The sequence below is a fragment of the Paramisgurnus dabryanus genome, chromosome 12 (assembly GCF_030506205.2).
Source record: "Paramisgurnus dabryanus chromosome 12, PD_genome_1.1, whole genome shotgun sequence".
Lineage (NCBI taxonomy): Eukaryota > Metazoa > Chordata > Actinopteri > Cypriniformes > Cobitidae > Paramisgurnus > Paramisgurnus dabryanus.
The window spans coordinates 14987130-15002002 of record NC_133348.1 but is presented as its reverse complement, the minus strand read 5'-3'; the positions used below and the strand labels follow the sequence as shown (position 1 = coordinate 15002002).

General features: G+C 41.1%; 1 protein-coding gene across 1 annotated transcript in view; it reads right to left on the bottom strand.

The window, feature by feature from the left end:
• Window positions 1–14873, bottom strand: part of stxbp5a (syntaxin binding protein 5a (tomosyn)) — a 117444-nt gene that overhangs the window by 89583 nt on the left and 12988 nt on the right. The window lies entirely within an intron of this gene.

The window sequence follows — 14873 nt, the reverse complement described above, 5'->3', positions numbered from 1 at the left end:
TATTTACCCATTATGGGTCAAAAATAACCCAGCCATTTTTAGAGTGTCGATTTAAAATATTTTATGTGCTCGTTTTTAACAAATGCGAACCTTCCGTGAGAAAAAAAGTTCTGGTTTTAAGATAAGAAAAGACGTTCAAATGTCACAAACACACTATTTGTAAATATAATGCTCTTCGTTTTAAATGGTAGTTATCTTAAAAGAACGAACCTTGGAATGTCCCAACTGGCCAATCAGAATCAAGCATTTTAGAGAGTCCCAAAATAAAGCAAGATAAGAAAAGCAGGACTGACTGAGGGTGAGGACATTTTAACATAATAATAAAAAAAGGGAAATCACCAAGGCAAATTTTGCTCAAAAATTGAGAGAAAAAGTGTGAGAGAAAGAGTGAGAGAGACCATGTCACTTTTGAGAGATTACGAATTGTTGCTGACCCCTCTCAACAAGCCTGGGGGGGGGGGATCATAAGCTAGCACAGTAGCGCACTAGTGCACTGACCCATAATACCTCCGTCCCTCTCACCAGATTCTAGAGTATTCCCGTCAAGGACAAAGTCTCAGTGTGAAGCCAGCAGTGCGACTCTGCCTTTCCCTCTATCCATGAGTCAGCACGGTGCCTGGACAAGAAACATCCTTCAACACAAATGAAGAAATACTGCACTACCAGTAATTTCCTGTTCTGTATTTTAACCACGTCATCTTTTGTTCTTTTCATTGAGAAGTTCAAAAACTTCTGAGAACAACAGAACTGATTAGTTTCGATAACCCAGGGGTAATTTTGATTCCTGCATGGCTATTTCTGGGCTGATTCTGGTGAAAAATGGCCATTTATTTTCATGAGCTGAGAAAGAAACCGTGGAGAGCAGAGAAAAGAGAATATTGGGCCAATCCATCATACTCACAATATAATACTGCGCCTTTATTTTATTTTAGATTATATAAAACCGATACCACAAATGTAAGCATATGACTTGTACTGTATGCTTTTTTCCTTAAGAAGTCATAAAATTACTTTGTGCGAGAAACAAAATGAAATGAAAGTACTTCCTATTCCTAAATTGTAAATATTGCAGATATGGCGATAAGTACAGTAAATCATTTTTACATTTAGTTCTTGTTACACTGTAAACAAAAGTGCAATTGAATAAAAAAATACAACCTGATGTAATGCTGTAAAGAATCTGCTGCATCTTGGTTAAACTGTTCGCATTCACATAAGCCACAAAATCTTTTATTCTTCAATTTTACAACCGCCCTCCACCTGCGATCTTTTCATCTTCCCCCCAATTACCATTGACGTAAACGTGAAAGAGAGAATAAGTTGTTTGCCTCTGGAAAAGAAGTAAGGCACCGCTAAAGGCTGCATGAATCCTAAAAGCTTCCTCTGAGGTGCAGAGCGGTTCCCCTGCAGCTGACAGGGGTTAAGTGCGTTTTTCAAGAACATAAGCGTATCGCTTCCAGAAATGAGAGGTGCTCCGCTGGGATGGGAATATTTTCATTGTTAACCACTGAGATTTTGTCACTAAGTGCTTATAAAACACATGCGAGGGCTTGCTCGATGCCACCTGACGATATCCTCGCATGTCACTTATGTGGCATTTCAGCCAACACAAATTACAGTGAGTGACGGTCTCCCAATCGTCTTGACCTTTAATGTGCTCGTTCTTCTGCCATATCGCATTAGACGGCGTGTCTGCATCAGAACCTCCGTTGGGTGGAACATATGGACACCGCTGTGTATAATATCATTAGCTTCTCGTCTGCCCACACCAGCGGTCCTCTCCAACACCTTGAACACCACGTGGACTAATGGTGATGGATGAGATGAGGATGTGAAAATGAGAGGAGCAGCAGCAGCAGCAGCAGCATTATGCAGATTATATACAGAACATATAGGCACGCAGGTAGAAAAGACAAGTAGCTATACACACCACAGACAGACAGATGACAAAGACAGACAGATGGTAAAGACAGACAGATGGAGAAGAGAGACAGACAGACAAATAGAAAAGTGCCATACAGACAGACGAAAAAAACAGGCAGGCGGTGCTCAGAAGGGAAAAGCGCCAAATTTCATTTGCATTCTTTCATTGTCCAATCGAATGAGGGCCTTCCCGTGTGTTTGTGCGCCTCTCACCCTCAGTCAAGGTCAGAGCAAGCTTCCTCTTTTTAAAGTTTCTGCTAATATGACAGTTAACAGCGAAAGAGCGCTCATGTGTCAATATTTGACTGACAGGACAGCTGCGTCTGTGGTTGCCTAGCAATATAAAAAGCCGCACATCACTGTTCTTATTTTAAAGTGACCAAAGTGACAAAAAAGTGACAGACAGACAGAAACAAAGACAGCTGACGAAGTCAGACAGACAGCTGGCAAAGACAGGCAGAAAGACATACAGTCACAAGACAGATGACAAAGACAGACAGATGGCAAATACATACAGATAGCAAAGAGAGATAGACAGACAAATAGATAGGCGATACACAGACAGACAGGAGACTAAGAAAGATGGCAAAGACAGACAAGTGACTGTCAGCTTTCTGTCTTTCTTGCACAGATGACAAAGACAGACAGGCGACAAAGGCAGACCGACAGATAGCGAAGAGAGACAGACAGACAAATAGACAAGTGCTATACAGACAGACAGATTAAAAGACAGACAGGTGACTAAGGCAAACATATAGATGGCAAAGACAGACGGGTGACAGACAGACAGAGAGAAAGACAGACAGTTGACAAAGTCAAACAGATAGCTGACAAGACAGACAGACAGAGATGACAAAGACAGACATGCAACAAATAGACAAGCAATATACAGAAAGACATATGACATAGAGAGACAGAAAGACAAACAGACAAGCAATATACAGAGAGACAGATGACAAAGACAGGCAGACAAACAGTCAGGGAGACAGACAGACAGATGACAGGTGCCAAAGACAGACAGACAGACAGAAAAGATCGACAGGCAACAAAGGCAGACAGAAAGGTGACAAAGACAGACAGACGGCAAAGATAGCAGATAGCAAAGAGAGACAGACAGACAAATAGCCAGCGATTTACAGACAGACAAGAGACTTAGGCGTACAGAAAGATGACAAAAACAGAAAGGCGACAAAGGCAGACAGACAGACAGCAAAGAGAGACAGACAGATGACAAAGACAGACAGGTGACAAAGGCAGACAGACAGATGACAAAGATAGACAGGCGACAAAGGCAGACAGACGATGACAAAGACAGACAGGTGACAGAGGCAGACATACAGATGGCGAAGAGAGACAGGCGACAAAGGCAGACAGACAGATGACAAAGACAGACATGCGACAAAGACAGACAGACAGATGACAAAGACAGACAGACGACAAAGGCAGACAGACAGATGGCGAGGAGAGACAGGTGACAGAGGCAGACAGACAGATGACAAAGACAGACATGCGACAAAGGCAGACAGACAGATGACAAAGACAGACAGGTGACAGAGGCAGACATACAGATGGCGAAGAGAGACAGGCGACAAAGGCAGACAGACAGATGAAAAAGACAGACATGCGACAAAGGCAGACAGACAGATGACAAAGGCAGACAGACGACAAAGGCAGACAGACAGATGACAAAGACAGACATGCGACAAAGGCAGACAGACAGATGACAAAGGCAGACAGACGACAAAGGTAGACAGACAGATGGCGAGGAGAGACAGGTGACAGAGGCATACATACAGATGGCGAAGAGAGACAGGCGACAAAGGCAGACAGACAGATGACAAAGACAGACAGACGACAAAGGCAGACAGACAGATGGCGAGGAGAGACGGGTGACAGAGGCAGACATACAGATGGCGAAGAGAGACAGGCGACAAATGCAGACAGACAGATGACAAAGACAGACATGCGACAAAGGCAGACAGACAGATGACAAAGGCAGACAGACGACAAAGGCAGACAGACAGATGACAAAGACAGACATGCGACAAAGGCAGACAGACAGATGACAAAGGCAGACAGACGACAAAGGTAGACAGACAGATGGCGAGGAGAGACAGGTGACAGAGGCATACATACAGATGGCGAAGAGAGACAGGCGACAAAGGCAGACAGACAGATGACAAAGACAGACAGACGACAAAGGCAGACAGACAGATGGCAAGGAGAGACGGGTGACAGAGGCATACATACAGATGGCGAAGAGAGACAGGCGACAAAGGCAGACAGACAGATGACAAAGACAGATATGCGGCAAAGGCAGACAGACAGATAGGTGACAGATGCAGACATACAGATGGCGAAGAGAGACAGGCGACAAAGGCGGACAGACAGATGACAAAGACAGACATGCTACAAAGGCAGACAGACAGATGACAAAGGCAGACAGACGACAAAGGCAGACAGACAGATGGCGAGGAGAGACAGGTGACAGAGGCAGACAGACAGATGACAAAGACAGACAGACGACAAAGGCAGACAGACAGATGGCGAGGAGAGACAGGTGACAGAGGCAGACATACAGATGGCGAAGAGAGACAGGCGACAAAGGCAGACAGACGGATGACAAAGACAGACAGGTGACAGAGGCAGACATACAGATGGCGAAGAGAGACAGGCGACAATGGCAGACAGACAGATGACAAAGACAGACAGACGACAAAGGCAGACATACAGATGGCGAAGAGAGACAGGCGACAAAGGCAGACAGACAGATGACAAAAACAGACATGCGGCAAAGGCAGACAGACAGATGACAAAGACAGACAGGTGACAGAGGCAGACATACAGATGGCGAAGAGAGACAGGCGACAAAAGCAGACAGACAGATGACAAAGACAGACAGACGACAAAGGCAGACAGACAGATGACAAAGGCAGACAGACGACAAAGATAGACTGATGGCAAAGAAAGACAGACAGAAAAATAGACAAGCGATACAGACAGACAGGCGACTTAGGCAGACAGAAAGATGGCAAAGACGGACAGACAAACAAATAGTCAAGTGATATACAGACAGAGAGATGACAGACAGGCAGACAGACAGTCAGGGAGACAGACAGACAGATGACAGGTGCTAAAGACGGCAAAGACAGACATGTGACAAAGGGAGACAGACATACAGACAAGCGACAAAGACAGACAGACAAGAAATATGATGTGAAATGTGAAATTATATAATAGCTATACATATTGAACATGTTGGAACACAAACAGTCAAAGCCGCTGGATTCTGCTTTTGACAGATAGGACCCAGCTTGACGTCAATGAAAACCCTACACATTCTCTTTTCCAGAAACCCCAGTTTACACGAATGTGTGCATTATGTAAATGTTGTTGTGTTGTGTGCAATGTCACATGAGCCCAAAGCTAAAGCTGATGGGCTAGAAGATGGGACCACAACCCCCCGCCAACCTCTAATCTCCCTCCATGCTCTCTCTGTCACATATCGCTCTCTTTGGCGCCACCACTTCCTTTTACTATAAATCCATTTGGCTTCCTTGAATACGTGTATAGTGTGTCCCTTGGTAATGCTCTGACCTTCATCCTCAATGTACGTCCTCCAAGGATATCAGCTATTTGACTCGGAAACATCTGAGACACGCTGCTCTAAAAGCACAGCCACACCCCTTCAGCGCTCTGCCCTCCCAACGCTCCTCCAGCCTTTGTCCATAAACCTCAGTGTGACAGTTTGATTGGCGATACAAAACACAGCTGTTTATTAAACCCTCAGGACAGACAGCGAGCAGCAAAGAGGAAATCTGAAATCTTTTTAATGATTACAGAATGAATCTACCACTGTTCTTAATATCACATCCCATCTACAGTTTAGAGAGCATTGGTACTATACAGTAAATAACATTACGTGTGAATGAAAACAGTTGGGAGTTCAAATCTAAATTCAAATCTAATTTAAACCTAAAAATAAACTTGGCAGGATTTTGTTACAACAAAATGATGTATGATGAGTGAGAAATAATTGAGTGAGAAATACTTGAGGGATTCTGCTCCATTTCAAGGTCAATAATCAAATAAACAACCCTGTGACATTGGCCATTGTTAACATATAACAGTCAGATGCTTTGCTTTTATTTCAGCTGAAGATGAATTAAAAATGCTCTCTGAAACTTCCTGAGATCATACTGGGCTAATAATCAGAATAGCAGCATGGTTGCGAGAATCATACTGCTTTAACACAAGTGCTATAAATATATTCAGTAAGGGATAGTGTACATCCAGCCAGCTGTTATTAATAAATAAACCCTTACAGCGGTGGATCTCAAATTGGGGGCCGCGATTTTGTGCCATGGGCCAGTTTTATGACATTTTATAAAAAACATAAATTTTTCATGAATACTATGTAATTAAACCTCAGAAAAAGAAGGCTTCTTAAGCAATGGCGCTTTTCCATTGCATAGTACCCCACGGTTTGGTTTGGGTCAGGGTCAGCTTACTTTTGGGGGCTTTTCCCTGGGTGCAGTACGTAGTACCCGATACTTTTTTTAGTACCACCTCGGCTGGTGTTCCAAACGATACCAAAACGTGACGTGAAAACATTGTAGATCACTGATTGAGAATCGTCACTAACAGGGTCATTGCTATAATGTAAAAGATTAGCTTTACCTTCATGCTAGCTTGCGCTGTCTCGAGTAAACCTGTTGTCATCTGTGCTTTGCTGTAAGTTCCTAAACTCCCTTTTAGGGATGATAAACATCCACAGGTTGAAAATCGTGAACACCATAACAGTTTTTTCCAGACTTGCAGTTTGTGGCGGCACATCCGTGATGCGCATGTCCGCATAATATGCTTACATGCAACCTTAATGAGGCTCAGCGGAGCGCATTGACTGACGTCACCGGTGTTTGAACAGAAACGGTCATGTGAGACAGAGGTAATGATAAACGTGGTGTGCAAACATCTATTTGTGGTGGTGAATTTTGATTTTGTGGCGGACTGAGAAATAAATTAATGTATGGGAATGTACAACGACGCTCTTACCCAGATAGCAAAAAATATCCACAGGACTTCTTTTTGCCGCCAGCCCTTAGCTGTCGGCTATAGGTGCGTCCCGCTGGCGGGGATGAAACGTTTGCCGCCGAATACGTCACTCCTCTTTCTTGCGATTTGCGACCGACTGCTTAATTTATGCAAAAGCGGCTGCCGCCGGCGGTCCGCCGTCAGACCTGTTTGCGATTACGCCCTTATGACGCTTACTGCCTCCAGAGCACCACCGGTGGTCCGCCGACTCATTGCTATCTGGGTACTTGTATGATGTCAAAGCAGTAGGCAGCGCAAATATAACGACACGCCTATAATCCCTCGCACTCTGAAGTGTTACTTAACTCGATGGAAAGGTAACCAAGCCAAAGTGAGGTGAGCTGACCCAAACCCAACCATGGGTTACTATGCAATGGAAAAGCGCCATACGTGGCTAGATGTAACTCTTATAGCGCAATAAGTACATTAGTAAACAAATAATATAGTGATGAAACATGCAGTTTGTCCATTTAGGGCTACTGTACAAACATGGCGGGTGGCGCAAAATGGCGACTTCCATGTGAGGGGACCCACGGTGTATGTAGATAAAAAATGGCTCATTCTAAGGTAATATAAACATAACCGTTCATTATAAAGTCTTTATATAACACTGTAAATATAGCTATTTATTTTATATTGCATTTCTGTCGATAGATCCTCCTAAAATGTACACACCAGACCTTTAATTCTTCAATACAGAGGGCAAGAAAGGTGAAATGAGCTTTTGCTCAAACACACACACATACACACAAGAGTTTCATAAAGCACAGTGTGCAACTTTTGGGAGGTACATTAAAAATGCATCGCTCTGCAGTAACTGCTATGGAGTAACAGGAAGACTCCTGAATTCTATTGATATCTCTGTGCATAAGCAAAAACATCTCTTATGAGAGAAACCGAGCACACAAAGCAATTATATAAAAGCAACCACGCATAACATCCTACCGTCGACTCACTCATAAGACCTTAGCAACCTCTAAGCAACGCCCTAACAACCACTTACAACATCCAAGCACTGTTGCGTTTGCACAAGCACTTAGATTTACTGAAGAAAGTATAAAAAAATTAGCTTTCTAATTCTTGATAAACACCTGACAAGTGGCTGGGCCTTGTGTTTATATGTGTCTCTCTGTGTAGGTGTTTGTCCTGTCATACTGTAGGAGGCCGCTGTGGCCAAAAAAACCTGCATGTGGGAGGTTGCAGAAAAAGCAACACTTGGACCAGAAACCCTGTCTGAACTGTGACACACACACACACACAAAATGCCACCCACATCTCACTTTCTATTGCAAGTGACAAAATTCGGAATACCAAAATAGCTGCCCTTCTGTTTTCAATTCTCTCCATCTCTCTCTTTATCTCTGTGTACATTTGACATCACAGCCTATTCAGCAGTCTGAACCAATCAGACGTCAACACAAACATCCCTGTGGCCACGAACGAATCATACAGGTTCTGCATGAATGTATGCACATATCTGAGAGCGAGATATGTCAGTCGTGTGCCTCAATGAGCATTAACAAAACAATGATTCATCACCTTACATGTGTACCTCTCTCTCTCTCTGCATCTTCCAATAGGGTCTCTCTATATGTGTGATGTCACAACAGCATTAAAACAGTGCTGCCAGCACTGGTCAGGAATTAGCATCACAGTCAGCTCCATCTATCGCATCTATATGCGTGTGTATGTGTCATATGGGGGAAGGGAGTAAAGGCATTGCGCTTTGCACTAATCGTGTTGTTTTCACTTATAACAGCACAATATAGCAAAGACATCCTTAGACAGAGAAATGTCCTTATTGTAGAAGATATCCAATAGAAAAACACCTTATATTTTCTTAAGGGAAACTGCTTGACTAGTCATTCCAGCAACAACCCAAATAATCTATTTGCAACGTATGTACTAATTTGCACATCACCTTGCATACGTTACTGTCTTTGATTAATCCATCCATTATCCTATGCAGGGTCGCAGCATCTCGGGCTACAGGGAGGTTATGTCCTGGATAGATGCCAGTTTATCGCACACACATTTACATTTTATGCATTTGGCAGATGCTTTTATACAAAACGACCTAAAGTGCATTTAATGTATGCATTTTATTAGTATGTGTGTTCCTTGAGGATCGAACACATGACCTTTGCGCTGCTAACACATAGCATTAACAGTAATAATGCAATCTGAAAAATATAAAGTATGATTTCCTAAGCTCGTCACACTTTATGACTGACACTATAATTGATAGATTTGTCCCAGTACCTATATATCCTCAACAAACACAAACAAAGAGAACACAGTGAAAGCAGATTAGACATCTGGAGCAGAACCACGCAGACATGAGCCACAAATCCCAAAGAGTAAACTAAGTTTGTTCAGGAGGCAGGATGACTCCCAGATCCTACTGAATATAACTCAATTGTATGGCACAGCAATTTTCCTAAATACTGACATACATTTGAAGAATAAGGTCATGAACTTTGAGTGAGCTCTGTTCTCTTTTTTTAGAAATCACCGCGTGATGAACGAGATGAACAAGACTCCAGATGAAGTATTTTTCTACCTCTTCTCGATAACATTCTCACAAATCCAAAGGTACAACAGATCACTTCATGCATTTGGCAGACGCTTTTATTCAAACCGACCTACAGTGAATTACTAAGCTATGCATTTTTTATCAGTATGTGTGCTTTCTCGAGTCACATCTGGATTCTATGGCACAACATTGCCTGCATAAACACCATATGGCTTGTGCACCAAAACACAACACCAATCTTTCGTCATTAGAAGTAAGTACAACTATACAAAAAAATAATTGGTCACAATTATCCAACTGGCAGCCTTGCCTCATTCACCAGGTGCCATTTTTTCCTCACCTTTTGTGTCAATAAAAATAAACATTTAGGGTCAGTTTCCCAGACAGGGTTTAGAACAGGGGTCTTCAAGTACTTCGATTTAAAGGTCGCGTTCTTTCTGATCCCATTTTTAAACCCTAGTTAGTGTGTAATGTTGCTGTTCAAGCATAAATAATAAAATGATAAAGCTCAAAGTTTACTGCCAGGCGATATATTTTCTTTAACAGAATACGCCTTTCAAAGACTACAGCGAACAGCCGGTTTGGACTACAGCCAACTACTTCCTGCTTTAATGACGTCAGTTTTTTTAAGATAAATAGGCAAAACCGCCATTGCATTGTATTCTACATTCAGACACGACTGTCTGAGTTCGCCCCCTAGTGGCAGTCGTAATGAAATTTCTATTTAATAGTTAATCCGTGTCAACATGGGAGAGAAGCTGATTCCAGCGGAAGAGCCTTTAATCTACGAATATATTTATACTTAATAATTTACTTATCAGTAATCAATCGTTTTTTAAAGGATTCAAGTGTAACTTACTGATAAAGTTAAATAAAAAGGATAAATTGCACACGGTGAGAGTTTAATTGAAACACACTTAAAACATCACTTCCGGTTGGCATGTCACTTTTTTTTAAGGCATCCAAACCTCAAATTGGTTGGCACAGCACGCAGCCCCTTTGCTTCTATCCTTGCGGATTATCGAGCGTTATTTCTCATGCACAGTAAAAAGGTGGCTTAAAAGTAACCACACTGATTTTAAATCAGACAAAGATGACCAGCGGGCACGATAAATATAAATGAAGGGCCACATTTGGCCCGCTTGCCGCCAGTTGACTAGCCCCGGTTTAGATTAATCCAGGAGTAGGCCTTAGTTATATCAGTACATTTACAAACAACCCTTACAAAAAACAATATATTGGCATTAATATATGTTAAAATACAGCAGTGCAAAGTGTTTTTAAGTTAAGGAAGCTCAAACATGCATTTTAGTTTGAGACTAGTATAGACCCTGGCCGGCGAAACCGCCCCTTAATCAAAGTTTTTTTTTAATGATATATTGTAATCATTAAAATACACCTGCGATATAAAATGGCCATGTTCATATTATCGTGATGTGACTCTCAGTTTCTGTTTTCGTAAGCAACGGATAAATTTTTTCATTGTGGCACAATCCTAAAAGATAAAAAAACTACACCACTCCTGAAAAATATTAATTAAAAAATATACAGTTTTGGGGTTAAAAAAAGCAAACCATGATGTTAACAGTACTTCCTTTTGCTGAGTAACCAAAGGAAAAGCAAAAAGTAAAGAAAGAGAAATAACAGCTTGCTTACACAAAGAATAGGAGGAACAGGCAGAGGAAGAGAGCATGATAAAAAAAGGATATTTTTCTTGTCAGTGTTTGATGCGAACGCCTCTCAGCCCACAGTAAATCGTGAATGCAGAAAAAATGAAAAAATAAAGAGCGGTTTGAGCCGAACACCCACACTAACTGTCAAGGTCACACCTGCTACTGCATGCAGTACAGTGTACGTTTGGCTCAAAGCCACCATGAGGTCCATTCATGGTAGCACTTAATGATCAGAGGCCATCTCATGGGTGTGATGTGCATTGAACCCCAGGTCCGCCAAAGGGTTATCAAGATCACAGTCCAGCTGCTAAACCAACATCAGGGCAATTAGCCCTCATACACCCAAGGTGAAACTGTCCCTGCAACTGGATAACAATAATCTGTCAGGATAACACTACATGGTGTATTTCAAATGCGACTTTGTAGCAAAATCGTATTGTGCATCTTACATTTGCATTTATGCATTTGCAGCGCTAAAAATGGCAGAATGGAAGGGGGTAATTAAGTCACACAAACTTTTAACAACTTAATAATAAATTTGTCCTCAGGTTAAAAGAAATTTGCATATTTAGTTAATGGATATTTAAATAAGAGGAAAGATCTGTAATGAAACCGGTACACCCGTCATAGATTGCCTTTGAGACTGAAGTGTCACGTGAGAAGCTGGACAATGCATTATAAAATAATCCTTTGCCTCTCAAAAATCACTCTCTGGACATCCGTCCCCCCACATCCCCCCCATTTCCAGCCCTTTGCATATGGCATACACTTATCCAAAGCAACTTGTAGTGCACTTTTTTTAATATTTGTTACCTGGGATCAAACCATGATCTTTGCACTGCTAATGCAATGCTCTACCAATGCCACAGGAACACACTATGTAGATAAGAATGGGCACACTGCAAAAAATTATTTTCAAGAAAAAAAAATCTTAGTATTTTTGTCTTGTTTCCAGTAAAAAATTTTAAAAAATTCTTGAATTAAGATGCTCTTTCTTGATGAGCAAAACAACCCAAGAAAATACGTCTAGTTTATAGACCAAAAAATATCAAATGTAAGTGATTTTGTGCATAAAAACAAGCAAAAAAAAATCTGCCAAGGAGGTAAAGAATTTTTTCCTTGAATTTAGTGTTTTAGATTTTTTGCTTATCCCATTGGCAGTTTTTTTCCCCCCTTGTTTTATGCACAAAATCACTTAAATGTGATATTTTTGGTCTAAAACTAGACTTATTTTCTTGGGTAATTTAAGAATTTTTTGATATTTTTACAGAAAACAAGACAAAAATTCTAAGCATTTTTTTCTTGTAAATCTTTTTTTGCAGTGCAATAAATAATAATAATAATATTTATTTATTAGTGCCATTCCAGCATGCTATTGGCTATATTTAAAGCGAGGTAATAACACAATAATCTATCCAAGTTGGGGAAAAACAATCGGCATCAATAAATTATGTATTCACACATGGTAATAATACAACAGTGCCTAAAATATAAAAATTTGCCAAAAGGAGCCTTATTTTAATTTTTGGATCGATTATTTAGCAATTTGCGTCAACACTGTACACAGTTACCTTTAGTGTAGGGCAGAACAGTGCTTAACACTACGACATTACAGACAAAGGTAAGTCAGTCCACCTAGCATCATTCTTGGAAATGCCAAATAGGGCCGGAGCTAAGTGGCAATAGTTTTTTTTTTACAATAAAATAATTTAAACAAGTAATATAAATAAATGAATGAATAAATGAATAATTCAAGACAAGAAAATTCTGATTTGCAGAAAACTGCTGTGTGTCTGCAGTGCTAGCGTTTGAGTCATGCGCAATATAGACACCGCGTGCATTGACAACACAATATTTAATTCATACAATAAAGACAGTGTTATAATCCATTTGATTTGATTTCTGTACCTAATGCTAATTTTAGCCCTAACTTAATTTGCAACTTTGTACTTTTTATAAATGTTTGTAATTTCTTTATTTTTTAATAAAAAAATGGTGGGAAGGGGGGCCCCCGAACAAATTCTGCTTAGGGCCCCAAAGAGACTCAGGCCGGCACTGATGCCAAAACAGAAAAAGCTATATTATTTTCTTTTTATGTAATAAATATACAATACAGTACAAGCTCAGAGTTACATCTACATAAACCAAACCTCCAATGCCTTTGCCAAAACAGATATGTTCCCTGTAACTTATTCACATCAGCAATAACATAGAAAAATGTCATGTTTAAACTCAATTTCTCAATCCGGTCCTGACTGTGCACATAATAGAGTGAATAAACATTTTTAAAAAAAGGGGATTGGGTCTTTAACCTTCCATTTCTACAGCTGCCATTGTTGAGCGTTGCAATTTTTCCCACTTATACTATTTTTGAGTGGTCCGTCTCTTCCCCTTTATGCAGTTTTTTTCTAGAGAGGGTGTTAACACAGGGTGCATTCTCCCAATCAAACTGCTAGACAGACCCAGACGAGTGCAATTTACTTGTCGAGTGCTAAAACGCCCTTTCCTATGCAGACACAATGATCCCGAGCAGAAAAGAATGCTGTCCACTGGCACACTTTCTGTGATCCAGAAACAAAATATTTAATCAGAGCAAAACTGTGAGCAGGGGATAAGCTTGGCTGAAGGGGCTGGGGTGCTACAGAATGATGGAGGGGTGAAAGGGGAAGGGGGGCTCTGTGGCTGAAAGCCTCTTTGAAGTGATGAAACAGATCAATGAGCCAAGGACGAGCTTTGATGGTGAGAGAGATCAGCTGACAGCTCGACGAAGCCTTGTTAGCATGATGAAGCACGAGACGCTGTGAACAACAGATGACGCCTTTCACGTTTACTTGTTTCGCACTAAAAATGAAACGCTTGCGTTTGCAACTGAGTCGAAGAGGCGTAACGTACCATCAAGTGTGTGTGATTACAGCGGGTAGGTGACCTCAAAGGGGATTCACAACACTGTCGACAGAATTTACCGTGAGAGAATGGGAGGCTGTCTCGCCTGGCAACCGCATCCCATAAACTGCACCACACTTTCTAAACTGCGTAGCAACCACTTAGTGGAGACAGACACAAAAATGCACTGCAGTGAGGGGGGTGGGGGGAGTGAAGATACGGGAAGAGAAACAGAACGTGGAAGGTAAGACCATGACAACAACAATATTTGGAAAGAGAGTGAATCGTCGTTTTTAAATCAATATTGAAAAGAATCGAGTTTGGGGATGCATCGATCGCTACAGGGATTCTGCATCAGACAGGAGATGATATTGTTCATGGAAACGGTATTAGAAACAAATGCAAGTGTTCTGAAACAAATAAATAAATACATAAAATCAATAACTTAAACACTCACATTTGGAGATTGTATGCGTAGGTCACGTATGCAATGTAGTAGTCTATAGGAAATGCATTGCATTATGTCGGATTGCTCATGCGTCCAACTGTGTTTTGTACACAAAGTCAAATAAACTATACTTTGCAAGGTTGTGCGTTTCGACCACGTAAAAAACTGACTATACTCCGTGCTATACAGTAACAGTCTTCACACACAACATTCAAACCACTTACATGTTCCAGCAAAAGTAAAAATACAAAAATGCTGTCATTGCTTACGCTAAATATTTAAGTCTGCATAAACAATCCATCATCTAAATGGTGCC